This window comes from Cnephaeus nilssonii (assembly GCF_951640355.1).
Source record: "Cnephaeus nilssonii genome assembly, chromosome: 7".
NCBI classification, from domain to species: domain Eukaryota; kingdom Metazoa; phylum Chordata; class Mammalia; order Chiroptera; family Vespertilionidae; genus Cnephaeus; species Cnephaeus nilssonii.
In genome coordinates, this window is record NC_137078.1 from 38,032,327 (window position 1) to 38,047,699 (window position 15,373).

Sequence of the window (15,373 nt, forward strand, 5' to 3'; positions counted from 1 at the left end):
CCTGGCTGAGGGACACCCCCCCCCCCCTGTGCATGAATTATGTGCACCAGGCCTCTAGTAGTATATATAAGCTTGTTTCTTAAAAAAGAAAAATATAAAATTATAAATGATTTATCCTATAAGAATAAAATCAGGTTTGCCTAAAAACCCAGAGGGACTATAATGCACCCTGTCATCCTATCTAATAAAGAGGGAACATGCAAATTGACCGTCACTCTGCCACAAAGATGGCGGTGCCCATAGCCACAAGATGGCAGCACCCAGTCCTCTCAGCCCCGCTGGAGTCCCCCAGTCCTGGGGAAGACGGCTGCTGAGAGCGGGCAGCACGAGCGGCCTGGCGGAATGCTTGCTTCGTTGCCACAGCAAGTACAATAAAAGTTGGCTCCAAAACAGCCTGTTTCTGAGTCTGGGCAGGAGGGGGTCCTGAGAGCTCTTCTGCTGGCTGCTCAGGAAACAGCACTGATGCCGTCGAGGGAGCCGTTGGGGAGGAGGCGGTAACCGCGGCTGCGGAGCCAGAGCAGAGGAGGCGGGGAGCAGAAGCGGAGAAGGCAGGGTTGCCTCTGCTCCTGCAGGGGTGGTGGGTGAGCCGCAGTTCAGGAGCCTCCAGGAGTGGCAGCGCCAGGCCATCCAGTTCTGCATCCAGTCCCTGAGGCATGCCCGCCGGTGCCACGACGCCAGGTGCCCGCAGCCGTCCTGCCAGAAGATGAGGTGGGCTGTGCAGCACACCAAGGGCTGCCAGCGCAACACCAATGGAGGCTGCGGCGTGTGCAAGTAGTTCATGGCCCTTTGCTGCTACCATGCCAAGCACTGCCAAGAAAACACATGCCCCATTCCCAACTGCCTCAACATCAAGCAGAAGCTCCGCCAGCAGGAGATGCAGCACGGCCGGCAGCCCACTTAGCTCATGCGCCAGCAGAAGCCACCATCAACACCCGCACCGTGCCTCAGCGAGTCTGCCTCCCCCTCCTTCAGCACCACCCCGGCCCCCCACACTGCATCCCAGCACACCCTGGACACCACGGCCCCCGACTCTGCCCCAGACCTCGCCTGTGAGCATGTCACTATCCGGCTTCTCCAGCGTGGCCAGAACTCAGCCCCCCACCACAGTATGCTCTGGGAAGCCCACTAACCAGGTGCCAGCCCACCGCCCCCCGCCCAGGCCCACCTGCAGCAGTGGAGGCGCCCGGCAGATTGCACGTGAGGCACAGCAGCAGCAGCACCTGTACTGGGTGAGCACCAACAACGGTATGCCCCTGAGGCACAGTGACCCCTGAGAGCCAGATGGCCCCCCTGGGCCTGAATGTGACCCACCCAGGTCAGTGGGCCTGTTATTCTGCCCACGACCCCCGCAGTGGCAGCCGGCACCCATCCCCCAGCAACAGCCAATGTGAGGCATGCCCAGCCCGTGATGTCTCTGCAGACTAAGGTGCAGCCCCCTCAGAGCATCTCTCCAGGTGCCCTGTAGGACCTGCTGCGGACCCGGAAGTCTCCCAGCTCCCCCAGCAGCAGCACGTGCTCAACATCCTCAAGTCAAACCCTCAGCTGATGGCAGCTCTCATCAAACAGCACACGGCCAAGTAAGTGGCCAGCCAGCCCGGCCTTTAGCTCTAGCCCAGCCTGCTGAACCTGAACGCCATGCAAGCCAGCGGGCCACAACCTGCTGTCCCTCCGCAGCAGCAAACAATGGGAGGCCTGAACCCCCAGGGCCAGGCCTTGAACATCATGAACCTGGGGCGCAACCCCAGCGTGGCGAGTATGAGCCACAGTACAGAGAGATGCCACGGATCAACAGCAGCAGCAGCAGCAACAACATTGTGAGAGGCATGTCTGACTGTTAGTTTAGGCCCACAGGGATTGGGCCTAAACCGGCAGTCAGACTTCCCTCGAGGGGTCCCAGATTGGAGAGGGTGCAGGCTGGGCTGAGGGATACCCCTCCAGTGCACGAATTTCATGCCCTGGGCCTCTAGTATACAATAAAATTCTTCAACCAATTAACATCTCAAATGATAATGAGGATATCTTTTTTCTGATGAAGATAAAGAATTTGTTATTGTCCAAAAAATTCAAGAAGTGGAATAGAGGGGTTTGTAGCAATTATTATGATGGATTATACAAAATGAAGAACCTTGGGAATAGTTAAATGTTTCTTCACATGATCCGGGTGGGTATGGACAGCCCTAAGCTTGGTGGTGGGAGCAATGGCTCTTGGTATGAACTATTCCATGTATACTGGATAAAACCTAAACTTTAGAAGAAAAAAAATGTTATCTTCTGGTGTTAGTGGTGCTTTCTTTTGACACTCTGTATTGGGGGTATAGGTTTATGTAAGATCACTATCTGGGACACTCAACAGTGTTGTGAAACTAATAAAGCATTGCCTCAGGGCCCCTCACTTTCATGGCCTTTTCAAAGTGCTCCTATGGTCATGTGGTTTTGTGAAATTTGAAAAAGTAGGATACTTTAATTGCAATTTGCTAAGATCACTGGATCATTCTACTTTGATTTCCTGTGATAATTTTATGTGTAAACTTGACTGATCCATGGAGTGCCCAGATATCTGATCGAACATTATTCTGGTTGTGTCTGTGAGAACATTTGTGTGTGTGTGTGTGTGTGGGGTGTGTGTGTGTGTGTGTGTGTTCACTCATGTGTTTGAGTGGGAATGAGATTAACATTTGAATTGGTAGACTGAGTGAAACAGAGTACCCTCCCTAATGTAAATGGCCCTCATCTAATCTGTTGAAGACTTGAATAGACCCAAAGGCTAACCCTCTCATGAGTAAGAGGGAAAATTACTCCTGTCAAAGTGCTTGAGCTGGGATGCTGGTCTTTTTCTGCCTTCAGACTTGAACTGAAACAGAGGTTCTACTTGGGTATTGAACCTGCATGCTTTTGGTTCATAGGTCGATGCTCAACCCCCAGCCCCGCCTGCCAGGCTGTGAACCTGCATGCTTTTGGACTAGAACTACACCACCATGTTTCCTAAATCTGCAGTTTGCCAATTGCAGATCCCGAGATTACTTAACATAATCATGTCAGCCAATTCCTTAAATTAAATCTCTTTCTAGATAGATATACATCCTGTTGGACCTGTTTCTTTGAAGAACCAGCACTAATACCCTTCCTTCATATTTACCCTTCTGTTGGGTGATATTGAAAGTGTTTTGGATATCTGGCTTAGAGGGAATTGAATTGGGGAGTCATTTAGTTGGCTATCCTATATAATAAAAGCCTAATATGCTAAGTGTCCTACCATTCGACTGTTTGACCAGTCGCTATGATGCACACTGACCACCAGGGGGCAGACGCTCTGACCAGTAGGTTAGCTTGCTGCTGGGGTCCAGCTGATTGGGACTGGGCAAGATGGGCCGGACACCCCTGGAGCCCTCTCTCGGTCCCTCCTCAGCCCTGATGGTGCACCGGTGGGGTCCCTCGGCCTGGCCTGAGCCCTCTCGCAATCCAGGAACCCTCAGGGGATGTCGGAGAGCTGGTTTTGGCCCAATCTCTCTAGACCAGGCCGAGGGACCCTGCCTGTGCATGAATCCGTGCACCAGGCCTCTAGTATTGATATAATTTGCAGTCACTTCTGTGTATAGTAAACTATCTCAGTGTGGAAATGGCTTCCAGTGTAATTCCCCTGTCTACTGCACCAGCTCATGTGGCAATGTGACTGAAGATGCAGGGCCAGAGGTCTATCACTATGGAAGTGTGTTTTGGCATTGGCATTGAAAGTATGTGGATAGTGGAAGAAAAATGATGTCAAAGATTCACCCCATGCGGTGTTAACTCCCTTATGCTTATGGGGTATACATATGGGTACTGTAACATTTGTGCCTTGGTGTTAATACAGAAGCTCTGGAGTAACAAGTGAGACAAGGTTTAATAAGACTGTGCCTGTGCAAAGTCAGTTGCTGACGCAGTAGCTCAAACAAGAGACAGGTAAGACAGAGATACACACAAAACTGGTTTATAAAGTGTGTTTGATACATGGGTCTTTCTTTAATTCTGGAACATTTCCTGCCATCATGTCTTCAAATATTATGTCTTTCTGATTCTCAATGCTTTGAAATTCCTATTAACTGTCTGTTGGGATTTTTCATTCTGTACATGAGTTCTCTTATTTCTGCTTTCATGTATTCCATCTCTTTTTTCCCCCCTCTAAGGTGAATTTTGAGTGATTTTTGAGGTTCTCTCTTTTAATTCATCAGTTCTCTCTTTAACTGTGTCTACTTTACAGTTTAACCCATTCATTATGTATTTGATTTTAGTAATTGTATTTTTTCACTTCCAGAATTTTTATTTCATGATTTCAAAAGTGTATCTGTTGTTTTATAGAAGCATTTTCTTGCCTTACATTCTTTTCTCATTTTGAACACTTTATTTTGAAGTTTCTTTTAAAATTTTATTTTTTCTCAAGTTTTTCAGAATAAAAATTATCTTTTTGTGGGTTGTTTTTCATGGGGGTCCTGGGTCCTGGAAAGATTCCTATGAACAGTTTCAAGTTTGCTTTTGCCAGAACTTTAAGAGTTCCATCTGTTCTGGAGCAGGTTTTTAATGTTAATTTCTTAGTTTAGAGTGCCTCACCATACAGGTAGTCTGAATTCAGACCACATGTCCTGTGTAGCTTAGACCTGGGGTTTAATATTTTTTAGAAGTTCCTATCTACTGCCCCAGACAGTGAACCGCTTACCTAGCAGAGAAAAACCCATGTTAGGCCTATGTCACATTGTGGGCAGACTTCAAGATTCCTAGGCTCATGCAGTAGCTCATGTTCAGGTCCCTGAAGCCAGGTGTCTGAGGCCTGGATTCCCCTGTCCCACAGGTAGGTATTAAAGACCCAGCCCAAGGCCTCTATCCTTTACCTCCTTATGCAATTTTAACTTCAGTTTCTGCCCAATGCTCCACTTTGAATTCTGTCTTTATTTCTAGCACCTAGATAATTTTTCTTTCTTGTTTAGAATTTAGCTATGCATGCAAAGTACATTGTTAAATTTTGTCCAGAATTTCTACGTGTTTAAAGCCAGGGCAGGGGTGGCAAGAGTGGGGCAGAAGCAGGGAGTGCCGAGGCTTCCACAGCGATGAGATGTTTCCATGGATGGATCTTGTTTACCTTCTTGGAGGGATTATCCAGTTTAGGGACCTGTGACTTGTTCATCATGTAATATATGGGCATGTGCCCTTGACTGGAATTGAACCCAGGACCTGTCAGTCCGTAGGCCAACACTCTATCCACTGAGGCAAACCAGCTAGGGGCCAATGGCATTTAAATGTGTTAAGTCTTTCCTACTAATTTGAACATAAAGCTTGAGCACCTTGTTAGATTCTCCTGATTACTTCCTTTACAAAGACACTTGCTGCCTGGCCGGCGTGGCTCAGTGGTTGAGCATCAATTTATGAAGCAGGAGGTCATGGTTTGATTCCCAGTTGTGGGCTCGATCCCTAGTGTGGGGTGTGCAGGAGGCCGCCGATCAATGATTCTCTCTCATCACTGATGTTTTTTATCTCTCTCCATCTCCTTTCTTCTCTGAAATCAATTTTAAAAAAAGATTAAAAATAAAGACACTTGCCCCTGGACTGTGCTGTTGCCGCTGCCATGGCTAGCATCTTTGCCGGGTAGTCTGAGTTGGAGCCTTGGGCCTGCATGGCCTTCATTGAACCCTTGGTTCCAAGACAGCCCTCATGTTTCATTCAGATTGTATTAAAACCTACTCTACAGTCATGGCATTGGACGTCCTGGTGACTGCTAAGGACCGGATGTGTGGAGGAGTCAGCTCCCTATGGGACAGACCTTGACCAATGAGATTCAAGCGTAGGAAAGGATACAATAAATTCCTTACCCAGACTACTCTGAGGAGTGGTTTCTTCTGTAACTCTCACAAAGGCCTGCAGACACACCTGCTGAGAAGCCTGTTTGGTTTCTTTGTGAACCATTATGAAATGATAGTCACATTGCTTTGCATCTCTCCTCGCCTTGACCCCATCCCCCTTTTCCTTACCCTCATTTCCCCGAGCTTGCATCTCACAAAGAATAGTGTCTTAATCTTTACTTCAGGCCCTGTTTCCTAGAGAACCCAGGCTAAGGTATCCACCATACAAATGTTTTCTCAACTCCACGTCTCCCCCATCTATCTATTCCACTTATATTTCTCTTCCTTTGAAATGTTTTGAAAGAGATTTTTAATCTCTGTTTTCTTATCTGCCATTTATTTCTCCATCTAGCTCCTCTCTACCATTTCTCTAAAATTGCTTTCATGAACATCAGTAATGACCTTGTTGTTGTTAAATCCAAAGTATAATTTCTTCCTTGATCTTACTTGATCTGCCTGCAGCACTTGACACTGACCTTGCCTTCTTCTTCCAACATTGTATTGCCCTGAATTCTACACAATGTACTCTGGTTTTTATCTTACTGTTATAGCTACTCCATCTTAGTCACCTTTATATACCTTACTAGAGGCCTGGTGCACGGATTCGTGCACCAGTGGGGTCCCTCGGCATGGCCTGCAGGGATCCACCAAAACGGCAGTCCAACACAGCCTGCCGCTCCTGCCTGCCTCTCCCTCCTGCCTGCCTCTCCCTCCTACCACTCCTGCTTATCCTGGCCCTATTGCACCTGCTGCCCGCAGCTGGGTAGTGCTACCGCAGAGGCAGGAGAGGCTCCCGCTGTGCTCGCCAGCTGTCAGCCTGGCATCTGGTGCCCGTTGGTCAGCTGAGTGGTGCTACCACTGTGGGAGCCACTGACTACCAGGGGGCAGCTCCTGCATTGAGCATCTGCCCCCTGGTGGTCAGTGCGCATCATAGCAACCAGTCGTCTGGTTGCTTAGGCTTTTATATATATAGATATAGATAAATATTGATGTTTCTCAGGGTTCTGTCTTTAGTCCCCTCCATTTCCCTCCTTTCCTTTCTCTTTCTTCCCCTTCCCTTTTCTTCTCTCCATATAAAACTATCTCTGGGAAGTCTTATTTATTCACAAAGCTTCAAGTGCCAGCTATATGCCAGTAACTTGAAAATTATATTTTAAGTCTAACTTTTTCTCTTGAATACCAGGTTTTTAAAAGGATCTGTTATACTAGATATTTCCTTTTTGATGTCCTATAGGCCTTGAAACTCAACGTGTCCAAAAATGATACTCAGCATTCTCTTCCCACCTGAATCTGTTCTTATCCTTGCCTTTCCTGTCTCAGTGACAGGTACCTCCATTCCCAAGTCAGATGTTAGAGGCCATCCTCCCTTATCCACACCATCAACCCCAATTAGGGTGACTGATTCATTCTAGTTTGCCCAGGATTTCCTTGGTCCACATCTGTGAAGCTCCTGTAATCCTATGAAAACTGGAATGGTTTGCCTGCAGCTGTCCCAATTTTAGAACTAAAAGTCTCACACCTTGGGAAACCCTTCAGTCCTGGGCAAACCAGAAGGGTCATCCTTTCTTTTACATCTAATCAATCATCAAAACCCACTGATTCTAACTAGATTGTCCTATTCTCTCCCTCCTCTCTGCTGCTTTAAACAGTGCAGGCCATGATCATTTCTTGCTTAGGGTGCTGTAAAGCTTTTGAGCTTTCCTTTTGCCTCTATGATTGCTTACCTACCCCATTCTTTGAATTATTGTTAGAACAATCCTTCTAAACTATAAATCAGAAGATGTCTTTCTTAAAATTTTTAAACCTGTTCCCTATTTGCCCTAAGATAAGGAGCACACTTTTTAAGATGGCTCACATGGCCTCTCATAAAATTGTCCTTATTTTTCTAGACTCATCCCCTTCTCACTTTCCTCTTACATTGTATCTAAGCCCAGATGTTAGCTGTCCCCTCTACAAAAGCAGCCTTTGTTTTTATTTTACCCCCACGTGGATGTAGAACTCTTGCATATCTTCACATTCTCTTTCCCAAATCTACTTCTACAAAAGTCTTAGTGAGAAACACGGAATTAACTGGGGAGATGAAGAGGATATTTTATCACATGTGGTATAGTAACAACCCCCATTTTACCATTTGACTATTTGATATTTTTTCTACTAAGTTTCTTCTCAGTGGTGGTACTTCTAGGATTTTTGTGTGTGTGTCTTTACTTTTGCCCCAAGGTAAAACAGCCTTCCTGGATCTACTTGTACCCACACCCACTCCAGGCTCTTTACACTCATTTCTTTCTTATATTGAACAATTTGGCTTTGCCCCAGCTTCTGTTTATAAATGTACATTCCCAACTCCATCCAAGGACTCAACAAAACAAAGTGTCTCTCTGTTTCTAGATTCCATTCTTGCTTATTGCCATCATTTTTAGCTTGAATATGTCCCTAAGGTCTCACCTCTCATCCCAAGTAGCTTATTAAAATCTTTAAAAATTTAGTGTTACACTCCTAGGGGAATTATTCTACCAGTTGCTAAGAGAGTAAAAGTTTCTTCATTTTCCTACATGTGTTTCACCCATATTGGCTTTTCTGCAGCTCTCATAATATTTCTTGTTCTCTGCTACTATGTTTTTGTATAAGTTGCCAAATTGTCTAAGATCCTTTACCACCATTTACCTAAAAAAAAAAAAAAGTTGACTGACTAATAAATATACCTAAAGTTATGAGATTTTTTATGTCTTCATGCCAAAATTAATCTTCAGCATCAGGAAGAATGGACTGGTTTTTATAGGTTGAACCAGGGCTAGTTGTAGTTCATGGGACTTGATTTGGACAAAGAAATGTCTAATTACATCGTGACTCATTTCAGCATTTTTAATCAACATTGCATGATGAAATTCACTGCATTAGTCTCTAGGGGATTAGAAAGAAAACTAATTTCACATTTTGAAAGTCATTTTCAAGACCTCCAAAGAAGGTTGGTTTATAAAGGTCACAAAAAGGGGCTAAGAATTATATAGCTCTCAGTTTGATTCCAAGTTGGAGAATCAGTACAATTAATCAAAACTGCAACCCACAGTCCCTTAGAAAACATGCAAAATACATGGCCATTATGTGCAGTCTAAGCAATCATATATGTTTACAGGTTGGTCATATTCAATTCATCTAGTTTATTTTCTTGACAACATCCTTGAGTATGTCTTCATTTTTATTAATGCAAACTGAAGATTTTTAAGATGGCAGTAGAATACCTTCTTGTGTATGGAGAGCCACACTACATGGGTTTCTCAGGGGCCTCCCTTGAGATTCAAAGCTTTGAAGAGTGTGGATTAACAGAACAAATCTGGAGTTACATATTTATCCAGCTATATTTTCTTAAGTCTTTTTAAACTCTCTGCACTTTCTTATCATTTCTTTGTTGTCTTTCTTTTATTTTTTTTCATCACCATTTATCCCGATAGCCTCTTCCACCAATAACTCCACCTTTCCTCCACCTCCCCGCAATCACCACACTGTTGTCTGTGGTGTCAATGAGTTCTTTCTTTTTTTGTTCAATCTATCCACTCATTTTAAAGGATAGATCTTCCTCTGTGTATTTTCTTGCTCAGAAGGTAATAAAAGTAACACATGTGAAATCCTTCGAAAACTAAAAATGTCTTGCAATCATAGGTGGGCTGGTCATCTTTCAGATTTGCAAAGGACAATCAGGAGATTTACTGTACCAAGCTATCCTTCTAGGTTTCAACTATTCATCTATCTGATTCCCCCCTCCTTCTTAAAGCACTCAATATTTGCATATAACAGATATGGTCTCTGTCCTCATGGAACTTACACTCTTGAGTAAATAGTAAATAGACAATTAAAATTTAGATTGATAAAGTCTATAATTGAGAAGGGAACTGTGGGATGGTTAGATTAGGTAGAGTTTGGGTAGGAAAGGTTTTCCACAAAAAATGATGTCTATACTGAGAACTAATGCTTCAGCTCTAGTGGGAAAATATGGAAAATACTTCAGATCTCATGAGTAGTATGGTAATAGCAGAGCAAAGAGAGGTGATAGAATATTGTAAGTAGAGAAAACATTGTGTGCCAAGTTCCCCAGACAAGAGCAGTGTAGTTCAACAAAAATTTCAAGGTAGCTTTTCTGCCATTAAATCGCAGCTATTAAAGGGCTTATAGGCCATGTAAGAACTGTCCACTCAACTTGTTTATGAACAATGTAGTAACTAGTTTCATAGAATATCTGAAGAGTGAAAAGTGTGGGGTTTACCTATTTGCAGCTGTTTTTTGGCCTCAAGTCTTAAATTGATTGAATTGTACCATTCCTGGCAGCTCTCTTTGTCTTTTTTACAAACACATCTTTGGGCAATGGATTACTAAGACTTCAAAGCTTTTGGTTTTTAAAACATGGCAGTTTAAAAAATATATATATTTTATTGATTTCAGAGAGGAGGGGAGAGGGAGAGAGAGATAGAAACATCAATGATGAGAATCATTGATTGGCTGCCTCCTGCATGCTCCCTTCTGGGGATTGAGCCTGCAACCCAAGCATGTGCCCTTGACCTGAATTGAACCCAGGACCCTTCAGTCTGCAGTCTGACTCTCTATTCACTGAACCAAACCAGCTAGGGCAAAACATGGCAGTTTGAATTGAAACACTATAATTATCAGATAATTAATAACTCAACAATATTCCCATTTCTTTTCATTTTAAAAAAGAGAAAACTGGGTGTCAGAGGGGTTAATTACCTTTCCCTAGGTCAGTAGTCGGCAAACTGCGGCTCGCCAGCCACATGCGGCTCTTTGACCCCTTGAGTATGGCTCTTCCACAAAATACCATGGCTGGGCGAGTCTATTTTGAAGAAGTGGCGTTAGAAGAAGTTTAAGTTTAAAAAGTTGGGCTCTCAAAAGAAATTTTAATCGTTGTACTGTTGATATTTGGCTCTGTTGACTAATGAGTTTGTCGACAACTGCCCTAGGTAATCCAGCTATTAAATCACAGCTATTAAACGGCTTATAGGCCAGTCCTGGGACAACAATGGTCTCCTCATATTAGAATCAGGAACTACATGACCACAATAAAACATGAAGATCAAGAACAACCAAAAAGGCTGAATACAATGTAGGGTAACAAGGCAACTAAGACTCAACACAGATATAAATGATCTAACTTAAGTGATCAAGCCTTCTAACCTGAAACATTGCCACTATCACCTGCAATAGCTCCTTTCTGACATTTTATTATTAGAGTAGATGAGTCTGGGAAGCATGATTGTCTCCTGAAGTTCTCTTGAAGTTGATAGTTGGGCACAAAATAAGCTCCTAGGCAATCGTTAAGAAACATAAGAACCTGTAGCTAAGGACTAAGAAAAGGACAAATAAAGTGGAATTAAAAAAAATCAAAATACAAACTTCTATCTACATAGGGCTGACAGCTTATGATTCCTAGGGAAAATGAGCAATCAAACATAATCAGAATGATTGCTAAGCTTCTCCAGACTTGACTAACCACTAATCACAAAAAGAATAACATAAAGGAAAAACGAATCCTTTCCCAATCTGATTATTGAAAGCCTGGGTTAGGTATTGTGGAGAAAAGCAGGAATGTTCTGTATGAAAGTAGTAATGCTACTTCTAAAGTCTAAAGGAAACATTAATGATTCAAATCTCTTTATATCCACTCCCCCTACCTCACATACCTCAGGCAATGGCAAAACTTCTGTTGTAATTGTTTTCCTCCTACAGGAAACTTTGCAGATGATGTGCAAACCCTTCAGTGAAATGAAAAGGTCATAAGAGTGAAACTTCCCTTGTAAAAATTTTTTCTACCATAAAACTTTCTGTATCTCTTAGGAATCTTTCACTTGCAAGTCACAGAATACTTAACTCAAATTTGTGTAAGCAAAGCATTATTGGCTCATATATTTGACAGGGCCAGAGGGAGGGCTTGTCATCGATGCAGTTTGATCTGGGAGGATCAAATGCTGGGTTTCTCATCACTTTTCAACACTTTCCGTTTGTGTCAGCTTCATGTTTGGATTCCTTCTTTAATGAGATAAGATGGCAGCAGCATTTTTTAAGCTTCATACCTTCAGCTACAAAATCCAGTGGAACAGTGAAAGCTTTTCTTTCTTAGAGCCAGTCACCACGGCCAGGAAGTTGGGGTTGTAAGGTTTTGCTTAAGTCAATGAGGGTCCTCTATGGAGGTTGGGAGTGGGATCCTTCCCATCCAACTGACTTGAAGAGAACTGAGATGACAGGATCCACCCCCACCCCAATTCTGCTAATAGACGAATGGGGAAAACGATGCTAAATAGCAAAGAAAATATTTTTGCCACCTTGATTTTTCTCCCTTTCTCTTTTTATTTGGCATTTCCCCTAAAAGGACTCTCAGTCAAGTTTAGCTTCTGTATTGGTTAGAATGTAGTTTCAGGTACATGTAATAGAGATTCAAAGTAACAGTATATTAAACAAGATAGATGTTTTTTCCCACTATCATGTAAAGTCTGAGATGGTATGGTGACTCTGCTCTGTGAAATTATGAAGGACCAGACTCACATCTTGCTCTGTCATCTCCAGGGTGTCGCTTCCATCTCTGTGATCCAACATGCATCACACCTGCCTGTCAATTACAACCTGACAGAAGGGGCAAAGAAGGGGAGATGATGTCTCTTCCCTTTAAGTCAGAATTTGTCAACATTTTCACTATTGACATTCTAGGTCAGATAGTTTTTCATTGTGGGAGGATGTTCTGTGCATTGGAGGAAGTTTAGCAGCATCCCTGGCCTCTCCTGGGTGCCAGTAATATCCCACTTCCCTCAAGCTGTAACAACCAAACATGACTCTAGACTTGTCAAATATCCCCTGGAGTGGGGGGATATTTTACACTGCTCACATTCTTTGGCTGGAACTGAGTCACATGGTCACTCATAGATACAAAGAAGAGTACGAATATCCCATCCTTTTTTCCTTTGTGCCTCAAGAATGGGACCATTAAATGTTCTCTGCGATGAGGTTCAAGTGTAAGTATGTCATTCTCTGTTAATATCAACCTAGGGGCACACTGACAGTATCAATAATTATTGAACTTTTATCTTCATCTACCTCCAGGATTCCACAAAAATTCCCCCAAATATTTCTGAAAAATCTTTAATTTGCATTTTGTATTCGTGAACATTCTTTTAGACTTCATCTATGGAAAACTTGAAAATCCATGAAACTGTAGGTAGGCATTTCACAAATGATGTTTCCACTGGTGTCCATTTTGAAGGCACTGAAGTCTTTGTCAAGTACGAGTTCTAGTCACTCTCAAAGCTTTCTCTCCCCAGCTATTGGTACAGCCTTATGTCTGCCATTAACCCTAAAGTCATTGGTGCCAACTAAAGCCACCAGCCATCGGCTACATTATAAATCTCTTCCCACTCCCAATCTTTGGTCTTATTGAAGTACTAATGAGGGCATTCAACACGCTATGAACAGTTTAGTGAATCTAGCTTTTCCACATGGCTCCTTCTTTCCTTAGGACTCACTACAAGACTGCGGGTGTTGAGATGAAAGACAATTCTGAATAACACAAACCTTGATGTACTGATGTATACAAAATCATGCTTTCATTCTCTGATGGTTGAAACATTGTTATTGAATCAAGCCTATGTGCTCGATGCTTCCCTTAGAATTATTTCTCAGTTCCACATGTACATAGAATTCAGGTATAATGTCCCATCAGTTTTCCTGACCAGGTGGAATATGTGAGGATCCAGTTTAGGCTCAAATTAAAATTCTTTGCTATTTATTCATTTATTCACTCATTTTAGTCATTCATTATTTTCACTTATTTATTCAATCAATATATTTATTCAATGTCTACTATATAAAGGTGTGTTCTGGGTCTTAGAGATGCAACTGTGAGCACCATAGACATGACCTTCACCTACACAATCTAACAGGTGCTGAGATGACAGCTCTCTCTTCCTCCACATAGTTTGTCTATTCTTTCATTGGAAATTTGTAAGTTAGACCAGAATATCTGTTATCACTTGCATTCAGTGGTTTGTACTCAGGCAATTCAATATTTGTGTAGGCCAATCCTACTGAAGAAGATTTTACTGAACCAAAAGGTAAAAATCACTCAGTCACACAGTCTCAAGTTAAGAATGTGAGTTATTAGGAATCTTGAATTCTCTACTATTTGCTGAATCTGAGCTCTTTTAAAAAATATGTATATCTATATATTTCTTGATTTCAGAGAGGAAGGGAGAGGGAGAGAGAGATAGAAACATCAATGATGAGAGAGAATCATTGATTGGCTGCCTTCTGCATGCTCCCTACTGTGGATTGAGCCTACAGCCCGGGCATGTGTCCTTGACCGAATCAAATCTGGGACACTTCAGTCTGCAGATTGACACTCTGTCCACGGAGCCAAACCATCTAGGATTGAGCTCTTTTTTTTTCTCCATGAGCTTTGGTCAGACTGAGAGTTAACTACATTGTAGTGTGTGATTTGCTCTGTAAGAGCTCATCATCTGAAACATTTTTTTACTTTTGTAGAATTATTTAACAACTTCTTATTGTGGTAAAACATACACAACATAAGATTTATCTTTTAACCATTTTTAAGTGTATAGTTCTGTGGCATTAAGTACATTCACATTTCTGTGCAATTTTCACCACCATCCATCTCCAGACCTTTTTATCTTCCCCACTGAAACTGTACCCATTAAACAATCACACCCCATTACCCCTTTTCTTCAGCCCCTGGCAACCACGATTTCACTTTATGTCTTTATAAATTTGACTACTCTAGGTACCTCATATAAGTGGAATCATATGGTATTTGTCCTTTGTGACTGCCTTATTTCATTTAGCATAAAGTCTTCAAGGTTCATTCATGCATGTATCAGAATTTCCTTTCTTTTTAAAGGTGAACAACATTCTACTGTATGAATATATCACACTTTGTTTATCTATTAATTCATTAATAAACTGAATTGCCTTTTTTCTGTCTTTATGTGGAGTATCATCTTGAATACTAAGACCTACTTGCCCCAAAATCTTGCACTAGTAAATGTAAACACTTTAAATTAAGGCTCTGTGGCATTAATGAAATGAGCTATAAAATCTGCAATTGCCACTCAAGAAGAAAATGTGATTTTATAATAAATCAAATTACTGCCACGTTTTCTATTAGCAGTAGAAGTCCTAAAATGGGATTATGCAATTATTGTTTTATGAAAAAATGTCAGTTAAAAATTTTAGCAATCAAATGCCATTAAGAATATTTTTAAATAATGTGAAATCTTTCTCTTATTTGTTCGTGCTGACCAGTCTGGTAGCCACCAACCAAATGTGGATTTTAAATTAATGACAATTAAATAAAATTAAAAATTCAGTTTCTCAGTCATACTAGCCACATTTCAAATGCTCTATTGCCATTATTAGTGGCTGCTGTATTGAACAGTATAGACATAGAACATTTTTTTTTAAATCATCATGAAAATTCTCTCTCAAAGTGCTGATTG